Genomic DNA, 19,033 nt, shown 5'->3' on the forward strand with positions numbered 1-19,033 from the left:
TTGTGGCCACGCGGTATAAAGGTCATGTCACATTAAGAGACTTTTCCAGTGATTTTCAGTCATAACCTTCATTTCCATAATCTTAGTCGAGTCGGAGGTAGTCAGCTTGGTGCTCCTCTTTAACCAGTCACATACTGTGACAGGCTCAGTGACTCAAATTGACTAGTCCATGACTCGCTCTGACAGGTTTGATTTTGTCTTTAATTTTAGGGGTGGCTTTGTGTTCAATAAATAAGTGCGTATCTGAAAATATAATGCATATTCTGCAGCGATGAGGAATGAGGAACATGGGAATTCTAGACCCCACAAAACAGAAGAAAAGCTCCTCTGTCTGATTTCTCATGTTTTATGTACCATGTTAGAATGGAAAAAAGAAAAAAAAATGACTGAGATTGCTGCTGAACTCACCATACCTATTTAACCTTCGTACAGATCCAGCTCAGTCAAGCAGCACCATATTGGCTGTCACAAAAAGGGGCAAGCACAGCTGTGCTGGAAAATCAGCATACGGTTGGTAAATGTGACCTGCCCAGCAATTGTCATTCATGTAAACAGACAAGGTGTAAGCCATGTCTGACACACTTCATGACTAGAAGTCGCACAATGTGACATCGGCTTGAGACAAAATGGTGGTGACTGCAGGACAAAAGGATCAACAAGATGGGCAACAAGGTGAAGTCACTGAACTAGCAATAAGGGGAAAACCCAACCATGCAATTTCCAGAAAAATGAACTCTGCAAAGCCTTAGGATCTTAACAATATTCCAGTCCAGTGTAGCTGAAGCCAAGTGCAGCTGGCTTTCCCATCCACAGCAGCTTTGTACTCTCAAAATCTGTGATTCATGAGGCTGTAAAAAAAAAAGGAAAGTGTTGTGTTATATATGAGTCAGTGACAGAAGTGTCGAGTAAACCAATTGATCCCTCAACACCTTCAAACCATCCCCACCCCCCCAGGCCCCCTCACCATTGCAGCTCAGATGTGTCTAAACAGAGTTTCTGCAGTTTCCTGTGGCCTCTAACTACAGTCCCAACCTGTTGGTTTCCTTGCCTGCAGCCGCAGTCCTATAAATCAGGTGAGTCACTGCTGCTTGGGAAGAACCACAAGCAAACACCCCCATCCAGCCCCCTCCCCCAACTGCCAGCTGAGCAGCAATCTCCCTGAGGACTGTGGACCAAGTGACCAGGTGCCATCTTTGGCTTTTAACATCATCCCTGCTGGCTTGTGAACAAGGCGCCAGTGAATATTTCACCTTTGCCGGCTTATGACATTAGGCACCTTGGGATGGCAGCCATGTGGCATTTTCTACAACCTTGTCCCTGCATCACTCAGAGTCCAGCAGGGAATATGGGACAGAGTCCAAGCGTGACACATGTTGGGCTTTTTAATTACCCTGGCTGGTGCCTGGGCATTAGGTTCTTCTGTGATCTGTAGCCCTCCTAATCAAAGTGCAGATTCTTTAAAAAGACAACTGTCGTCACATGCTTTAAATCACAAGGATCTTTCCACATATAGCAGAAGTGCAGTCAGTGCGTCCTGGCCACTCGGAGCTCCGGCAATCTGTGTACTCTCTGCAACTCACATCGTAACTTTCTCCACCTCGTGGTGCTGCTTGCCAGGTAAGCGTTGAGGTTCTTTGAAGTGCAATTCCTGGTCCAGGGACTTCAGGGAGAGCTGCATGGGGAACTTCTCTAAGGTTGGATAGGCTGTGGTAGCTTCAGCAAGGGATGGGGCAGACAGGGTCCTAGGAGCTTGGTATATACAGACAGCTGGGAGCTCTTTACGTGAGGCAGCGTATAGGTGATGAGAACAATCACCAGGTGGATTCATGGAGGACAACAGCAACTGATGAATCCAAATGTCATTTAGGTGGAGTAAAAGTCAAGTACAGGGGTCTGTATATGACAGTTGTTTAGTTAGACGGTCTGTATATTCACTTTTGCTTTTCCATTTATTACCCTATTATACGGTTGATGCCCACCCTGTGCCCAGTTCAACAGGGATGACTTCCAAATATTAGTTTTACACAATTTAGTAAAGGCAGGCTTGAAAATTCAATGTCTGGATGTATTATGACGTTCAGTGGCTGGCTGTTTGTGCTGTGGTCCTGTTCATGACAGCTGTCACCATGCTTCTATGAGGCCCCCTGCATGCCATTTCTTACTTCTGAGTGTAAATTGAATTGAAATTGAAAATATGCACACTAACTGAAAATCAAAAAGGAAGGGAAGAGCCGGGGTAGCAGACAAGCAGAAAAAGAGGCAAATAAAATGAAATGACTGCAGAAGCTGGGAAGAAAAAAAATCAACATGGAGTGGAAATTAAGGCTCAACACCTAAAGTGGAGGATTTGAGGGGCTGAACTGTTATTTGCCTAGGAGTTCTGCTAATTCAATGGCTTCGTTTGCCTAGTTCTTCAAATGAAGGTTTGATAGGCAGACAGAAAAATGAACAGAGTCGAGGATCAGGCAGACAGAAATATACAAGCACTGGAGTGCAGACGTGGAGTAGACATGTTGAGACGGCTTAACCGTAAGCTGAACAAACGAGCCTGACGGACTGAATGGTCTCCCCTCATTTGTCAAACTTCTTATGTTTGGAGTGCTGGGGACCCTCCACACCAGCATGGAGACATCCGTAAAGTCAGGTTCAGTTGCATGAACATTGCTGCTTGTTTATTTACTTTCTGTTATCTCTGACATTTATTTTTGTATTAATTTCCCTTTTTATGATATTGTCATGGCAGCACAGTGGTGCTTTAGTTAGAGGCTGTTTACTCACTGCTGCGAGGATCTGAGTTCAGTTACAGGTGCTCACTCCATTGGCTCTGTGGACTTTGCATGCTCTCCCCATGTCCGATAGGAATTTTCTCTGACTACTGCAGGTTGAGCTAATCCATAACTCTGCATTGGGCTTGTCTGAGCAGGTGAGTGGCTGTCCATGTGGGTGTGCTGCCTTCAAATCGATTGATGGATAGATCTTATTTTGGTGTTCGATAAAAATGTTATTTATTTTGAATTGTGTGGATTAAGTAACGGTTATAAAGTTCATGGAGGTTTCAACCCAAAAATTTAATTTTGAATATTAAGTAAAGTCAAAATATCAGTTAATATCCTGTCTACAAGAGTCTATCTATCTATCTATCTATCTATCTATCTATCTATCTATCTATCTATCTATCTATCTATCTATCTATCTATCTATCTATCTATCTATCTATCTATAAGAAATTGTTAAAGGATCAGAAATACTTGAATCTACCTACCTGATATAGTGTCCCTGATATTAACCAATTTAACTTTGACTGTTTGAGGTAGCAAATAAATACATTATTTATTTATGTCATAAACAGCTATAAGACTAAGCTTTAACTTTAGCTTTAGTTTTTACATAATTAAATACATTTTCACTTATGGGCTCAGTACAGCATACAACAATTGTAAATATTGTACAGTGACATTTATATCTATGTGTCATTTATATAATGCTTTTAATATCAATTTTATCTGTTTTATGCCGTGTTTATATTATCTATCTGTATAATTTAGTGCCTTGCATAGGTTAGGGCAAAGCAGTGGTGAAGTGGTAACTGCTGTTGTCTCACAATTGAGAATCCTGGGTTTGAATCCTGTGACCAGCTGTTATTCATGTGGAGTTTTTGTGTTCCCCCTATGCCTGTGTGTGTTTTACTTCATTTATTTGTTTTTCCCACATCACCAAATTGGTCAAGTGTATTTATGAATGCTTGTGTAATAAATATCTATCTATCTATCTATCTATCTATCTATCTATCTATCTATCTATCTATCTATCTATCTATCTATCTATCTGTCTCAGTGATGGATGTGTTTTAACATGTTTTATTCAGACACAGAAATCTCTCAAAGACAGATGTGTGTTTTTCGACTTGATCTGTAAGGGACATCTGGTCACATCATGCCTTGAACAGAGTCTCTTTTCAAAGGAGGACAACTCCTTGAGCTTTGCAAATGCTTCAAATAGTTTCAGATTCATATAAACGAAAAAAAGTCAAAACACCCACATCTGCTGAAAAGATTTTCGGTAGGCCTGTCATGGGCCCATGGGATCAAATTCACTCATCCCATAACAAACAGCTTATTTTCCACCACTCGTTGAGCACTTCAAAGCCCCCAGCCGGCAGCAGCCTAAGGACCTCTGCAACCCGCTTTTCTGTGCCCCAGGCCATGCAGCCGCTGGGTGAAAAGGGCGACCACAACCAGAGCTTCATGATAACATCACGGTAGGCAATGTTCAATAGGAAATATCGAATTATTAAACAACTGTAGCTTAATGGCTGAACGGATACGTGGAGTTAAAACACTTAGAGTATTTCACAATTGACAAATGCTTTACAGATTCTCTCATAAACTGAATTAAACCACTTAAATAGTATCAATAAGAACATACTGAGGTGAATATTATTATCAAATTGTGGATTACAATTGGAAACCAAATTCCTAAAAGTCAACATTTTGATCTTAAGTTAATTCTCCTATCTATCTATCTATCTATCTATCTATCTATCTATCTATCTATCTATCTATCTATCTATCTATCTATCTATCTATCTATCTATCTATCTATCTATCTATCTATCTATCTATCTATCTAAAAGAAAAGGCAGCACAATTTTATAGTAATGTAAAGAATGTAAAAGAAAGGAATCCTCAATAGGTTCTCAACCAGTGGCGTAGTTCGAGTACGTGCCGCTTGGGACGGGGTGGTGCTTCAATTTGCCGCCCTCTAACATATCTGAATATGTTAACCTATTTAAATAGAAAATTAAAATGACATTTAGAGAAAAATTAAGATACATTTTGCATAGATTTATTCATATATAGAAAAAACAGCAATAATTTTTCACATATACTGTAATTATTTATAAGTATCTATTAGACAAGAATATAGTATAGAATCACTGATAAGCCGTGTTCTAATTATTAGCTTAATATAATTACGCTGTGAAAACCAGAACCAGTGTAGTGTACAAGTGATAGATGATGAAGTTTTCTGCGCAGAGCAAGAACACATTTTGCTTGATAACAAAACTAAATTATAAATTGTAAATTAGTTGTTTATCTTCCTAGAAATTATTATCGGTGTAATGTTTATGTTTGTTTTTGTTATTGCCTCATAAATTTCAACTACTGTGTCTGATGCCGTCTCAGAAGGACAGTCTGAAAAATATTTTTGAAGCATTTTGTGGATAAAAATCAGATAACTTTACTTTTTTCATTCATGAGTGATATTTTTCTGAACCCTGCTGCTTTACAAACAAATTATATTGAGCCTTTTGGCCAATAATGCCACAGCCACCACCCACCCCTAGCTACCTCACTGTTCTCAAATTAAAAAGTTTAAAAGTTAAAAAGTTTCTGAAATTATAAAAGTGCCTAATGTAACATTATGCTACATTTTTCCCATCTTGCTCAACTATATAACAGAACTACAAGCTCTTATCACTTTTAACAATGGAAGAGGCAATTCTGAGTTGACTTTCATTCTTTGAGCAGCAACCTTCATGTACAATCAGCAAGTTTCAAAGTGTCAATGACAGGCAATTAATAATGGTGCAACTTTCTGGCCTCATACTTCATTCTGAGAAGGCACATTGTGTGTATGAAGTCGTGCAGTGAGACGCTTAGTGCCAGTCGTATTAAATGACTGAACACTCTTTTGAAAGGCAGGTACATGATGACTCCATTGACTCATATGGTCATTTTCTGATTTCCCTCCATCTCTTCATTATCAATTCCACTCAATCCAGTTCAGGGTCACCAAGACTGTAGCCTATTCAAGTGGCATTGTGCTCAGGGCAGGACCCAACACTGGACAGGGTGCAATTCCATCATAGGACATAGTCTAAAGTGTGTAAAGCCAGGTTTATGCTGCATGCGATGCGATGCATGCTGCAGCGGACGCTCATGCTACGCAAGTGTATTACTGTTTATACCTGCACGTGTACTTTACAGAAATCTGGAGAAATCCACCAGGTGGCAGTGCGAGAAATTATCACGGTGAGAACTGGTTTGGCATCGCTGTGTTGTGAATTGCCTGGAACGCAATTTAATTCCAATGACACATTACTGCAATATCTCTGAAAAGGATGTTTAATGATTAAATCCATCAATCCAAGGATGTGTCCATTCCAGCAAGCATTGGGCACGAGGCTGAAACAATCCCTGGATGGGGCGTCAGCTCATCACAAGGTGAATACAAGCACTCAGATACACTAGCGTCATTTTAGTTTAACCAAATCTGAATATCTTTAGAAGGAAACGAGAGCACACTGTTGAAACACAGCAGGAGAACATACAAACTCCAGGCAGAGAATACCAGCGACGAGACTCCCTGCGAGACAACATTGCTAAAGCTCTGCCACCGTGCCACCCTTATGTGTGTAATTATTAACAGTATTCATTAATTAAATGAAATTAACATTTTATCTGTAAGATGTAACATGCATACTTTAATGCATTTCATCATGAAAGTGATATCAAGTATACATCTTAGGATTCTAAATGTACAGAGAGTTGGAATATCATACATTTCATGTGTTCTGTGTGGCAATCTATTGCTGTTTGCCGCTGCTGTCAGGTCCAGAGGAATCCCTAGAAAAAAAATGACGGGACAGAAGACGGTATGTGAGACTTTAAAAATGTATTGTGTCATTACGATCGGGAATATGCGACACTTCAATATAAAAGCACCACAAATGTGTCTGTCGGCATTTTGCTTCACCACATCGAACCATTCATCAAACATCAAAGCATCTATCTATCTATCTATCTATCTATCTATCTATCTATCTATCTATCTATCTATCTATCATATAGTGCCTTTGTCTATCTATCTATCTATCTATCTATCTATCTATCTATCTATCTATCTATCTATCTATCTATCTATCTATCTATCTATCTATCATATAGTGCCTTTATCTATCTATCTATCTATCTATCTATCATATGGTGTTTTTCATATCTATCTGCCTATCTCTTTTATGTAGTACCTTTCCTAGATTTGCACACTCTTCACTTTCCACATTACTTTTTGGAGGTGATGCTAAGTTGGCCCCAGTGTGTGGTGTCTGAGTGTGTTTGCCTGCGATGGAGTAGCATCCTGGCCAGGGTTTGATAGGCTCCATCCCCCTCAACCTTCGTAGGAATAAGTGGGTTTAAGAGAGTGTGTGGAATAAATCATGTAATGTCCCACTCCATAAAGCAGCGATAAAGTTTTTCTGCACCAAGTTAAACAATGACATAGTGTGAAAGCCTATTTCTGGATCTACTAAAACTAAATTTGCTTCAGATTATTCCTTATTTTCATGTTATTTGTTTGTATACAAATACAGATAGTGTGGTCTATTGGCTAAGCAAGTGACCTAGACATTCATTGTCACCTCAGACTGCCCTGACACTGACTCTTAATCTGACTCCATGTCTTTCAGTTCTCCATGGCCCGTGTCAGTACAGTCATTAGTGTACAGGTAGATGGAGTTTAGGTTGTGGTTTACTGTGACTTTACCCATCCAGCTAACCATTCTCTAAACCTGCTCTGACATTCATAGTGTATTTTTAAAGTTTTGGCAATCCCACATATGCCATGCCAATAAGGCTCTGTTAAATTAAACTGGAAATTTAAGCTTTTTCAATTACCAGTTTTAAATATCCTCCCATCTGCATACAATTTATGTCTGTCTGTCTGTCTGAACATAATTCATCCTTTAATCTGTTTTGAAAAAATGCTTTCTGCCCTAAGACAGAATTAAGGATGGACAACTTTTCCAAAATCTCTCTTCCCATTGTTATCTTACAAAACTGATTTTGGAAGCTTAATCCCAGCAAGGTCCTGGGCGCTCAGCATGCTTATATGGTAAAGCACCAACACGGTTTCCCTGTCTGAAATGCTCAATCCTTGCCTCGTAAATTCTAAGGTGCAAGTGTGGCCTCCCTCTCCACCATTATCTTTTAGTGCCCAATGAAGTCTTTAAAGAAGACCTACTCTGATCTGTCACTGTGGAGTGCAGTAACTCACACTGGTCATTAGAGAACAATTTGTAGGCTGTCGGTGTCCCTGCTCGGCCCCAGGCTGGGGTGTCTCCGGAGCACTGCTGCTGCTTCTTCAATGGCTCATCCAATTGGAAAGACAACAGCACAAGAAAGAGGCAGAGATAGAGAGACGAGAGGGGGGCGATGTCTTTTTACCTATTTGATGGTGTAACTTAAATGTATTATTTTAGTTTACTCATAATGTAACATTCGCAAATCTTCTGAATCTAATTCAGGGTTACAGAAGCAGGATAGAAGGGTAGAAAATTCCCTTATGAGGCCCACTCACACACCCACCCACCATCACATGCAGAGGTGGGAAGAAAGCCTGAGTAAAACACAGACAGACATAGGGAGAACATACAAACCCCCTACAGAAAATGACTGAACATTGTTAATGAACTCTTGAACCATCAATGCTAACCAGTGCGCCACCATGCCTCTCCTTTATAATACAACATATTGTAACATTCTCAGACCCACTCCATTGAATTTAGGGTCATGGAATGGCAGCACTGAACAAAAAAAAAGAAAAAAATACTGACCCTAACCCTAACCCTAAACCTAACTCTAAGCAGGGTGCTAGTCCATCACAGAGCCCACAAATGCACTGGGGCAAGTTTGGACTTTCCAATCAACCTGACATGCATGTCTTTAGGGAAAAACCTGAGTACACATTCACAGGCCTATAGAGTCATTACAGACACATGCACAGAATACAGTGAAATTGTTACTTGCATATACTACTCAACAGGCAATGCATCACCACTCTCTAGTGCCATGATTAGTGAGGAAAACTAGCTTACCTCAAAACTTCCATCTTGGACCACCTGGATAATTTCAGAACAATATCAGCATTATCATAATGCAGTGGTTCTCAGCCTGTTGGGCGGCCCCCCCTAGGGGGGGGTGCGAAATAACAAAGAGGGGGGCGTGAAGATGTGAAAAAAAGAAAACAAGAATCAAAAATATGAAAAAAACATGTGTGGAACCAAAACAAATTAACTTAAACTACATTCTGATACTAGAACAATAAATATAGAGTTAGATAAATGTCGATAAAAGTTAAGTAGGTATAATAAAATATGCATCTACATTTCAAAAAAATGTTAGAGGGGGCACAATTAAAACTGTTATGAAAACTCAAGTCGCAAATACTTAAAGGTTGAGAAACGCTGTCATAATGAATTCCAAAGAATTTTGCATTGGCAGAATAAGTGGGGTGAACAACCAACACACACATAGGGAGAACATGTAAGGTCTGCCAGATCTAGCGATTCAAACCCAGGATGTTGTATGTGTGAGGTTAGCAGTGCTAACACCATTGCACCACTATGTCTCCAACTTGTTATATAATATAATATGTCCAAATCCTGGGTTCTGAATCTTGATCATATCTGCATTCACTCCTCCTACATGTTTTCCTGATTTCCTTCTCACATTGCTAAGATGTGCATATTAGGTCAATTGGGCACCACTAAACTACCTTGGCACTAGTGAATATGGTTGCACTCAGAGGGTTGCTTTCTGCCCTCCTCCTGATTTTGTTGAGTTAGGCACTAGCACTACTTCTTCAACCCTAAATTAGATTAATCAGATTTCCGTATGATAGATTTACCATCCATCCATTTCCTTTACCTACTTTTCCAGAGTTTTTCCAGATGGAAACCTATCCCTACAATCATCAGGCATACAACAGGAGCAACATCTGGATGGGGTGTCAGTCCATTACAGGGTGAACACACACACCTGCCTGGTGCCTTCACCTTTCTTTCTGAGTTCATTCTTTACACAGGTGTGAGAGGATTATTTACATATTCCTTGCAAGTATTAATTTTAGTTCAAATTGATGTGTTTTGTAATCTTATTTTAATTTTAATTAAGCAAATATGAAATAATGTAGAATCTATTCTTCCATCCATTATCTATGCCCGCTTATCTAGAGCAGGGTTGTGGGGTAGCTGGAGCACATCCCGTCAAGCAACAGGCATAAGTAAGAACGATCCATGGACAGGGCGCCAGGCAGCGGTGTTTCTAGGATCTGATAGTGTAAAATAAGGACACAAACACTGTCAAAGGTTTGGGGGGACCCCCATATACTGTAGCGCAAGCAAGGGAAATGACATCTTCAAAACGGGACTGACAAAAAGAAAATTGAAGGCGGTATGTATAGTAGATTGCAAGAAGTGATGTCATGGGTGACAGGCATTCTGGAACAGGAAGTGATGGTATGAAGAAGTGGGGTCTTGAGGGTTGGAACCGGAAGTGATGTTACTGTGTGGATTCTTCAGTTGTTCTGCAGGGAGAGAGGAAGAAGAGTTAGAAGGCAGTGCCATCCCCTGGTTCTGTGGGTAACTGTATCTATTTAAGCCCGTAAACTGTCTCCCAAATGCACGTGTGTGACAATGGTATCAGGGTCTTAGCCCCTTTTGTGGGTGTCTAGGGACATCCTTCTTTGAGCTTCTTGTACTCTTCTTTAACTTCTTGATCAGAGCTTGAACTGGAAGAAAATCACTGCCAGTATGTTGTTTTGTTGGAATCTTGTTACTCCTCGCGATCTGTTTAACACTTTAAATGCTTTACACTTATTAGCTGAGTGTCTGTTTGGAGTTACATTGTGACAATGCAACGTATAACTGCCCGTGAGTGAATATCGTTTCTTTCTCTCTAATAAATAAACCAACTTTTTTGAATGTTTGTCACTTTGATTTGTTAATTGTCATAGCAAAAGCTGTTCTAACGGGAAACTGTCAATGTTTTAATAGAAATGGCATATCAAGATCTACTTTGGTGTCTAATGTTTTCCATGAAAGATGTACTACATTACCTTTCTTGTCGCTTGTTAAAGTTTTACATGTCAGAATAGTTTGACCAATTTTCAATACAACTAATCTTGTCCTATTGCATAGCTTATCACTCAGACATAAATTATGCAATAACATTACAATACATCCCTTTTTCAACAGTAATTCAGGCAGTGGAAGACCGGACGGTGTTAATGGTTGTAGATATTCTAAAGGAATATTGTAAGTTGATGTTTTCATCTTCCACACCATCACCGCCAACTGTTTCATCATAGTCTATTGATAGGCATTAAACCGATTTGCCATGTAACCAATTGACAATTTCCACGTTGATTCGTTTGACTTCATCGTTTCTTGGTGCTAGGATTGCCTGTGTACTCATTTCTTCTGTTGATAACCCTTCGGGATGAAATTCTTCATTAAGATTTGGACATAATAAGTCTTCTTTCATTGGGAACTTAAAGTGAGAAAAAACGTAAAAATTTATAAGAGCTGAGAGCGCAAGAACTGTGTCTGACAAAAGCATTCACACGAATGAGAGGTGAGAGGACTGTGGGCCTGGGCCGTTAACCGTAAATGGTTGATAGGAGGGTGGGACTTGAAAAAATCTCTTGGCAATAGTCTTGTCTCGTCTCAAGATTTTCTTTTATAATAGAGAGATAAAAGATTTTTTCTTCACAAAAAAGCGTTCCAATCACAACAAAGCTCTGTGAAGCACAAAAGCAACATGGACTTGCCTGTAACATGAAGGCAACCCCAATCAAACAAGCACTAATACAAATTCCAAAAGCAAGGTCAAAAAACAGGGCAGAAAGGTGAAAAATCAGAGACCTAATAACATACAAAAGTCACAAAAAACACAAGTACATTCACCAACTCTCCTGCTTATTCACAATAATCTGCCAGGAACAGTGGAAGATCATCCAGATTTATAGAACAGAGGGCAGTTCCTGGTGATGATTGACAGGTGGCTCCGCCTCTTGGGAGAACCACCCATCCACAAACCACATGGAGCACAGCAAAGGCAGCTTAAACATATAGACAAAAGCCAAAAACAAAGAAAGATACATATTATCAACATTAAAAGGATCAAAAACTAACAAAAAAAATGTTCTCCCTCCTAGTGTGTGGGTTTCCTCCATGTGCTCCGGTTTCCTCATGCAAGTTTGCTGAATTGGTGTTGCTAAATTGTCTTGTGTGTCTGTTTTCCCTCTGCTGGACAGGCGTCCAATCCAAGTATTGTTCCTGACTTGTATATTATGCTTGCTGAGATAGGCTCAAGTCCCCCAGTGACGCGGCCCTGGATAAAAGAGTTAAGAAAATGAATGGATAATATGATATAATAAATCCATTCACCTAATCCAATTCACAGTTATGGTAGCTGAACGTGCTCTAGCTTGATAAAGTGTTATATGATTTTTCTTGAAAGCCAGAAAATAATTACGTCTATTCATACGAAAGCCAGGGTGTCTAGAAAGTCAGCTAGGGGTGCCAGAAGAGTGGAGGAAAAAAAGAAAGAATTTTAAAGCATTTCTTGCAAATATACCACCAGTAGTCCCTAAAGACTCATAATTTAGACGGGGGGGCTGAACAGGTGTTGGAGAGGGATGGTGGACTCTGACCTCTTCCCTTGGGCTGCCACCCAGCTCCAGTTCCAAAAGTACCTTTTCCACTCATAAACTGGAAAAAAATATTAGCACTTTTTCCATGCAGCGTCCCAAAAATTCAAGAAACAGCACTGTTTTATTGGTGGGTCATCAAGCAGTTTGGAGACTCCCTTCAGAAATATTGCACTAATGTAGTTTTACTAATGCCTTGTAAATCACGTGTGACAGATTGATTTAAAGCAGCCCTTCTAGATGTGGGCTGCAAATGATAACATGCACCACAGTTCTATTACCCTGTGACTCGAGCTGAGGGTCATATTCAACCTCACCACATAGTCTCACCGGCAAAGAGATCCTATCTGCTGACCCGTGAGTCCACTTTACATGTTACAGTCCCTGCTGGATGTTAGATGTGAAATTCGGCAAGCTTATGATCCCCTTTTGGTTGCAGATGTGTATGTTTTTTCTGTACCTTGTTCACTACAGGGGTTGTAGTGCTGTAGGATTTTACACAAGATGATACAGAATGGATCCTTTCTTCCTTCTCATTCTTTTTCACCATTTGTTTCCTCAATGTGGAATTTCTAAGGAATGTGGAAGCAAATTTTCCAACTAAAATCAATCAACTCACACTTTGTTAATGGATGGAAAATGCTCTCTCAAACATCAACTTCCATAAATACTCGGCTGGGTCCAGTGAGGTAACTTAGGGGGCCAAAACAAATGACTATATATTTTATCTTGTTCATCAAACCACTGGATCAGCACACATCACTCTTGGACAGATGCTTTGTTTTGCCAGATCAAAACTGTTTCGCTAGCTAAAAAAGGTAAATCCAGCACAGTCTGTCTCGGAATCATGAAGGAACAGTTAATGGTGGCCTTGAATTGTCAGGAGATGAGTTCACTGAAACCATACCACAAGAGCCAGGCTGTAGGCCTTCAGAAGCCCACTAGCTTGCATTCACTGAAGAATCCAAGGGTTAAGGCCTGTTGGCTTCTTGTGTTCTTCTTATCTCTTGAGGAGTGCATGGCAGAGGATGGTTATCTGCCTGTGCTCTTCACACTAATGTGTTGGCGGTAATTCTCCAATGTGAGGTTGGAGAGCTTCATACCAGCTGTGGCATTTGAAAGAATATTTCTGATGGCATTGCCTGATTAAACCCACAATAGAAATTTACTATGTAATAATCCAGCATGGAGGGCCTATGTAGTTAGTTTGACAGCCTCACAGATTGGATTTGAATCCCATGTCTGATTGTAATGTGGTAATAATATTATGCTAAGATATAGTTTGTGTGACTTAGCTGTTTAATCTTGTACCTTAATCTAATTTATTGATATGGCGATCCCACCTCATCACTTCCAACAACAGTAACTCTTTGTTGTTGCTGCAGATACCCTCTGAGTTCCTTGCCATCATTACCTTAGATGCTGTTCCTAATAAAGCATCAACAAGCAGAACTCAAATTGACACACCTCGATTATCAGCTTGTCGTGTCTGATTTCTGTATTTTTTTTCTGTATCTCTGTCACCATCTATTGCAAACCTGTCATGAGAATCTTGTTTCAAATTATGCCTTTCCCATGGAGTTTCCTGGCAACTAGAATTACTTTTCAGTGACCTTCAAGTAGTGATGAACAAAAGAGGCAAGTTTCCATACAGTTTTGAGAGACTGGCACTAAAACAGTGTTGTAGTGTGGGTGGTGTGAACTGTGCACCCACACCAGGCGCCAACCTTTGAAGGGCGCCGATTGACGACGTGGTTGCTTCGGGTTAAAAAGAAGAAGAAAAAAATGAATAAAGTGATTAATATCATCGGAAATTAGTATAACTTTTATAAATATTTCCCTTCACTTTTTATGATTTTTGTAAACGATTTGCACATTGAAATGTGTTTATATTGTCTTTTACAATCACAGCTGAATTACTGGAATCAAAAGTGCAATTCTAAGTAAAATAGCAATACAAATGACGCACTGCTTGAAAACCGCCATGCCACTAATATGTAAACGCACTACTGAACAGTGTGTGCCTTTATTATTGGAACTGCGATGCACAACCAGTCATTACGCTCTTATAGCGATCCTCTGTCTACTAATATCTTGACGCTCTCGGTGTGTTTCTGCTGTTTTTTGAAAATATTGTAATTTTTTTATGTTAATAAACAATTTTGCTTTGTGCCCTTTCCCCCACCACACCACAACACATATAACTATGTGTGGAGGAGATTGATGTGTACAATCTGTTTTTATTGATGGATTTTGATGATGGTCCTTAGAAGTCAATTGGATTTTAATTAAGCCTGATAGGGCGCAAAGCATTCGAATGGTACAGACATTTTGATCTGTCATGAATCTTTATTTGTTTTGCTGTATATATTTTGTTAATTTGTTTACGTAAATAAATGAAATTCAAAAATAATAATTTTTTGTTTTCTTTGTGAATATAATAATTTTATTTTATCCATTTTTATTGAAGGGTGCTTATTTTCCCTTTTTGCACCAGGCGTCATTTTGCCACACTACGGCTCTGCACTAAAATTCATTCTGCGGGTGTCATAAATCAATTTTTCGTGGAGGGATACATTTTCCTATAAACAATAACTTACTATAGTTATGGTCCAACACATTTTTGGTTAAGTATTTCTATGAACTGCGGTGCCATGTGAAAGTTAATAATTATTTAACTGTGTAAGCCAGTGCTGTAAAAAGCCCAGGCTGCTAAAAACTATTGAAATCGTCAGAAAAAATTGAAATGCAGAGTCGGCGGTTTCATTTTGTGGACATGTTCACCCCCCTCGTCTATCAGCGGCTAAGCGACTTACTCTCTCATTTGTCTTTCCTCAGTGGTTTCACTTTGGCTACAGAGTTGCTTTCTTTCAGCTTCATGCTGTAGCCTCGTACATCTTTCTTCTTATTCCAACTTGTTAACTTGGGGCCGCCTTGCCGGCTCTTTGAGCTTCATGCTGTAGCCTCGCATTTCCGGGCTGGACAAACAGACACCACACTTCCACACATAGACGTTTATATATAAGATGCCATATTGTATTTATTTAAACATCGCTGTTTTAGTATATGGTTGCTAGGCAGTTGCCAGAGCCACACCACCACAGAGGTTGCGTCATTATATCAGTTCTTCAATGGCACAAATAGAGCCTGGGTGAAAGTTTTGCTATCCAGTTCTGTGGATACATTTAGAAGCCTTTTGTGCAAACATCTTGTTTTCTGTTTTTGATGCTGCTTTGTTTTCAATTTTCTATTACAAGTTTACCTTCCCTTTGGTGTAGTTGTCAGATCTCTTGTCCTCCTGGTTTCCATTCTTGCCTACCGACTGACTTCTCTTCCCAATTAGCCTCTTTTTCCTGTCTGCTCATTTTTTCCCCTGACGGTAGAACAGCAGGTGGTTTTGTATAAGTCACTAAATAGTCATTTTGGGTGAAAAATGAGGAATGCTGCAAGAAAAACTGCTCCCTAAAGTCTCATTCACACTTCTGTGTTTACTTGTGTTCTTTTCTGCAACTTTTTAAAGCATGTAATCTGTACCACACCGATAAAATCAAGTCGCTTTATACCTGTCACTCATATCACTGAGGCGGATTGCGGTACATTTTTTAAAAAATGTGACATTTTCTACAGAGACATACTAATCACTAGCATTCCAGTGATCGCAAGGACTTCATACCAGTTGCTCTTACATACAACATGAAGACCTTTGAGAGGCTGGTCCTCAAACCGCTCTGACCCCTGGGTCCAGAACATGTGTGTCCTTTGCAGTTTGCCTAACAGATAAAGCCAGCGCCATAGTCAAAATCATGGCCTTTGATTTTTCCAGTGTCTTTCACACCATTCTGCCTCATTGGATAGAAGAAAAGCTCAAATCTATGCATCTTGATGTCCCCACAATCTCCTGGATCATGGACTAACTGACCAACAAACAGCAGTATGTGAGGTTCAAGGAACATATGTCAAACATGGTGGTGTGTAATACCGGAACACCTTAGGTAACTACCCTGTCATCTCCCTTCCTCTACACAATGTACTTCCATTACAATACCATCTCTTGTGATCTTTAGGAATTCTCAGATGACTCCTCCATCATAGGATGTATTAATAATGGAGATGAGTCCCAGTGTAGGGTGCATGTACAGGATTTCAAGTTCAGGGGCATCGAGAACCACCTGCAGCAAGACAAAAGAGTTGGTGGTGGATTTCTGGTATGCCTAAGAGATTCTGAAACCAGTCACTATTCAAGGGGAGGATGTGGAAGTGGTGCAAAGCTGCAAGTACCTGGGGGTTCACATAAACCATTGGGCTGGTCTGACAACAAACACAGTGGTGCTCTGAAAGAAGGGTCAGAGCAGAGTGGACTTACTGAAGACACTCAGGTTTTCTATTGTGTGCAGCAAGCTGAGGGAAATGCTCTACCAGTCCATAGTAGCCAGTGTACTGTTCCTCCTTGGGAAGCATTCTGAGTTAAAAAGAAATGCAACGCCTGTACAAACTTATCAAGTAACCCTGCTTCATAAAAGGACAAATCCTGGACACACTGGATGCTGCTGTGGAAAAGAGGATGTTGGCAAAACTGGATGAGATCATGAAAAATCCCTTCTGTTCCCTACAGGAGACACAGTCTTGGAGCAGTTTTAGCCCCAGGCTCAATCCACTATGGTGTACTAAGAAGTGCTTCTGGGGGTCTGTTGTGCCCAATGCTATCAGGCAATTCAGTGCTTCCTCCTGATGTCCCAAACTAACAGCTTATACTGTTTTTAAATCTATCTATTGTGAAGAGGTGGTTGAACGCACCCCTAGAAGACATGGTCACTCCCCCAAAACCCCCTCTTAAATGATGATGCAATGGGAAACAAATACAGTTTTTTTTACCTCCTCTTTGCTTGATTAGCTGCTGGCTTGCTGCTGGCTTACTGCTGCTGCTGTGCCGTGTGATCTGCATCTTGTGCGGCGTTTCGAACATTTAAAAGTCTTGTCTCTCTTCTCTTTCAGACATCCTCTGCTTTATTCTTTATTATGCTGTTTAAGAATAAAGTTTATGTTTCTTGAAAACCCTGAATGAATCTGTGCAACTGTGTGACCCAAGCCTGACAAGTGGTACCAGAAGTGGGGTTGCAAAGATTCATGAGATGGTTCTTGAGCTTGCAACTGTATAGTTTTACTGTCAGTCATCGATCCGGCTCTGCGCAGATTAATGCAGATATCCTCTGTTTCTTACACATTGTGTAGAGGATAAACAGGAAGGGAGACAGATCTTGCGTGGGGCTTCGAACATTTAAACCCAAGCCTGACACTATCTATCTATCTATCTATCTATCTATCTATCTATCTATCTATCTATCTATCTATCTATCTATCTATCTATCTATCTATCTATCTATCTATTGTATTACCTCTCATTTCAGTCTCTATTGTTGTTTATTATGTTTCTGCAGTTGTTTGCATCTATATTACCAATTGGGATTAATAATGTCTCTCTAAACTAATCTAATCTAATCTAATTTAATCTAATGTAACAGGTGCCATTATACCCCTTGTGGTATAGTGTGTCTGCGGCTTCAAAAAAAACAAAATAAGGGCCAGGTTGTAAATCCGTATAGCTGTGTCGCTCTCCGTGGGCATGATTGCACGGCCGTGGGGGGGTAACAACTAGTAGGAGCGAGTCGCACCTGCACGTGTGGGTGCGATCGCTCGCGATTGCTTCATTGGCTTCCTGTGGCGTGTAATTAAGGCACTGCTCCCACGGAGACGCAGGTGTATATATATATATATACAGGCTGGCACAAAGAAATGGGGGAGAGATGAATCGAGAAACCGTGATGGATGTAAGAAGAGAGAGAGAGAGATTAAAGGACAAGAAAGGCAGTCTTGAAAGTTGCGATCCGAGCCACCTGGAAGGAGGAGACAGCACGAGCTGGGGCCCCGCAAAGGAGTGTTAGACTGTAGCACTCTAGGGGCTAGTTCACCCCACTGAACATTCGGGTGGAGTGGGGTGAGCAAAGCAGGTGTCCTCCCGAAGGATCTGAGGAGCGACTACGGGAGTGTGAAGGAAGAAGAGAGGAGAGCTGACCTCAGATGGTCTGGCCATGATGTCTTTAAGACAGCCAAGATGGAGGTCAGCTGAAAGGGGCTTGGGGCTGTTGGGTCTCAGCTGGCTACAGGAGCAATGGGTGAGCTGAGGAGAAATAGACTGAGGTGGGTCTGAGATCGTGATGAGAAAGACTGCAGTTTTAACCTCGGATTTTTAAGGATTTGTTTATTGTTTTCATCCCCACTTTTCACCGTTTTTATGGATTTATTTATTGGAACTGCACTTTGTGCTAACTGTTTTTATTTACTGTTTGTTGGTTTTTAATAAAAACACCTTGGCACTTTTTGGAAACATCCAATGGCTTCATTAGAGAATTGTCCTCATTTGTCAGCTCATCTCGGTGACATTACCGACAGTGTTGGGTTCAAGAGCTTCCAGAAGTCAGATGGGTGCCCGGAGCAAACCAGCAACGTCACACCCATTACTATGTTTTCTCTACAGGAAAACTCA

The 19,033-nt window shown here is 40.4% G+C and overlaps 1 protein-coding gene across 1 annotated transcript in view; it reads left to right on the forward strand.

Moving 5' to 3' along the window:
* Positions 1 to 1,483: 1,483 nt before the first annotated feature.
* The window catches only part of rgmd (RGM domain family, member D), an 86,283-nt gene continuing 68,733 nt past the window's right edge, over positions 1,484 to 19,033 (forward strand). Inside the window, exon 1 of the mRNA XM_039766808.1 lies at positions 1,484 to 1,617. The gene's annotated coding sequence lies outside the window, so the exon portion shown is untranslated. The remainder of the gene's footprint in view (positions 1,618 to 19,033) is intronic.

Source organism: Polypterus senegalus, chromosome 10, assembly GCF_016835505.1.
Source record: "Polypterus senegalus isolate Bchr_013 chromosome 10, ASM1683550v1, whole genome shotgun sequence".
NCBI classification, from domain to species: Eukaryota; Metazoa; Chordata; class Cladistia; order Polypteriformes; family Polypteridae; genus Polypterus; species Polypterus senegalus.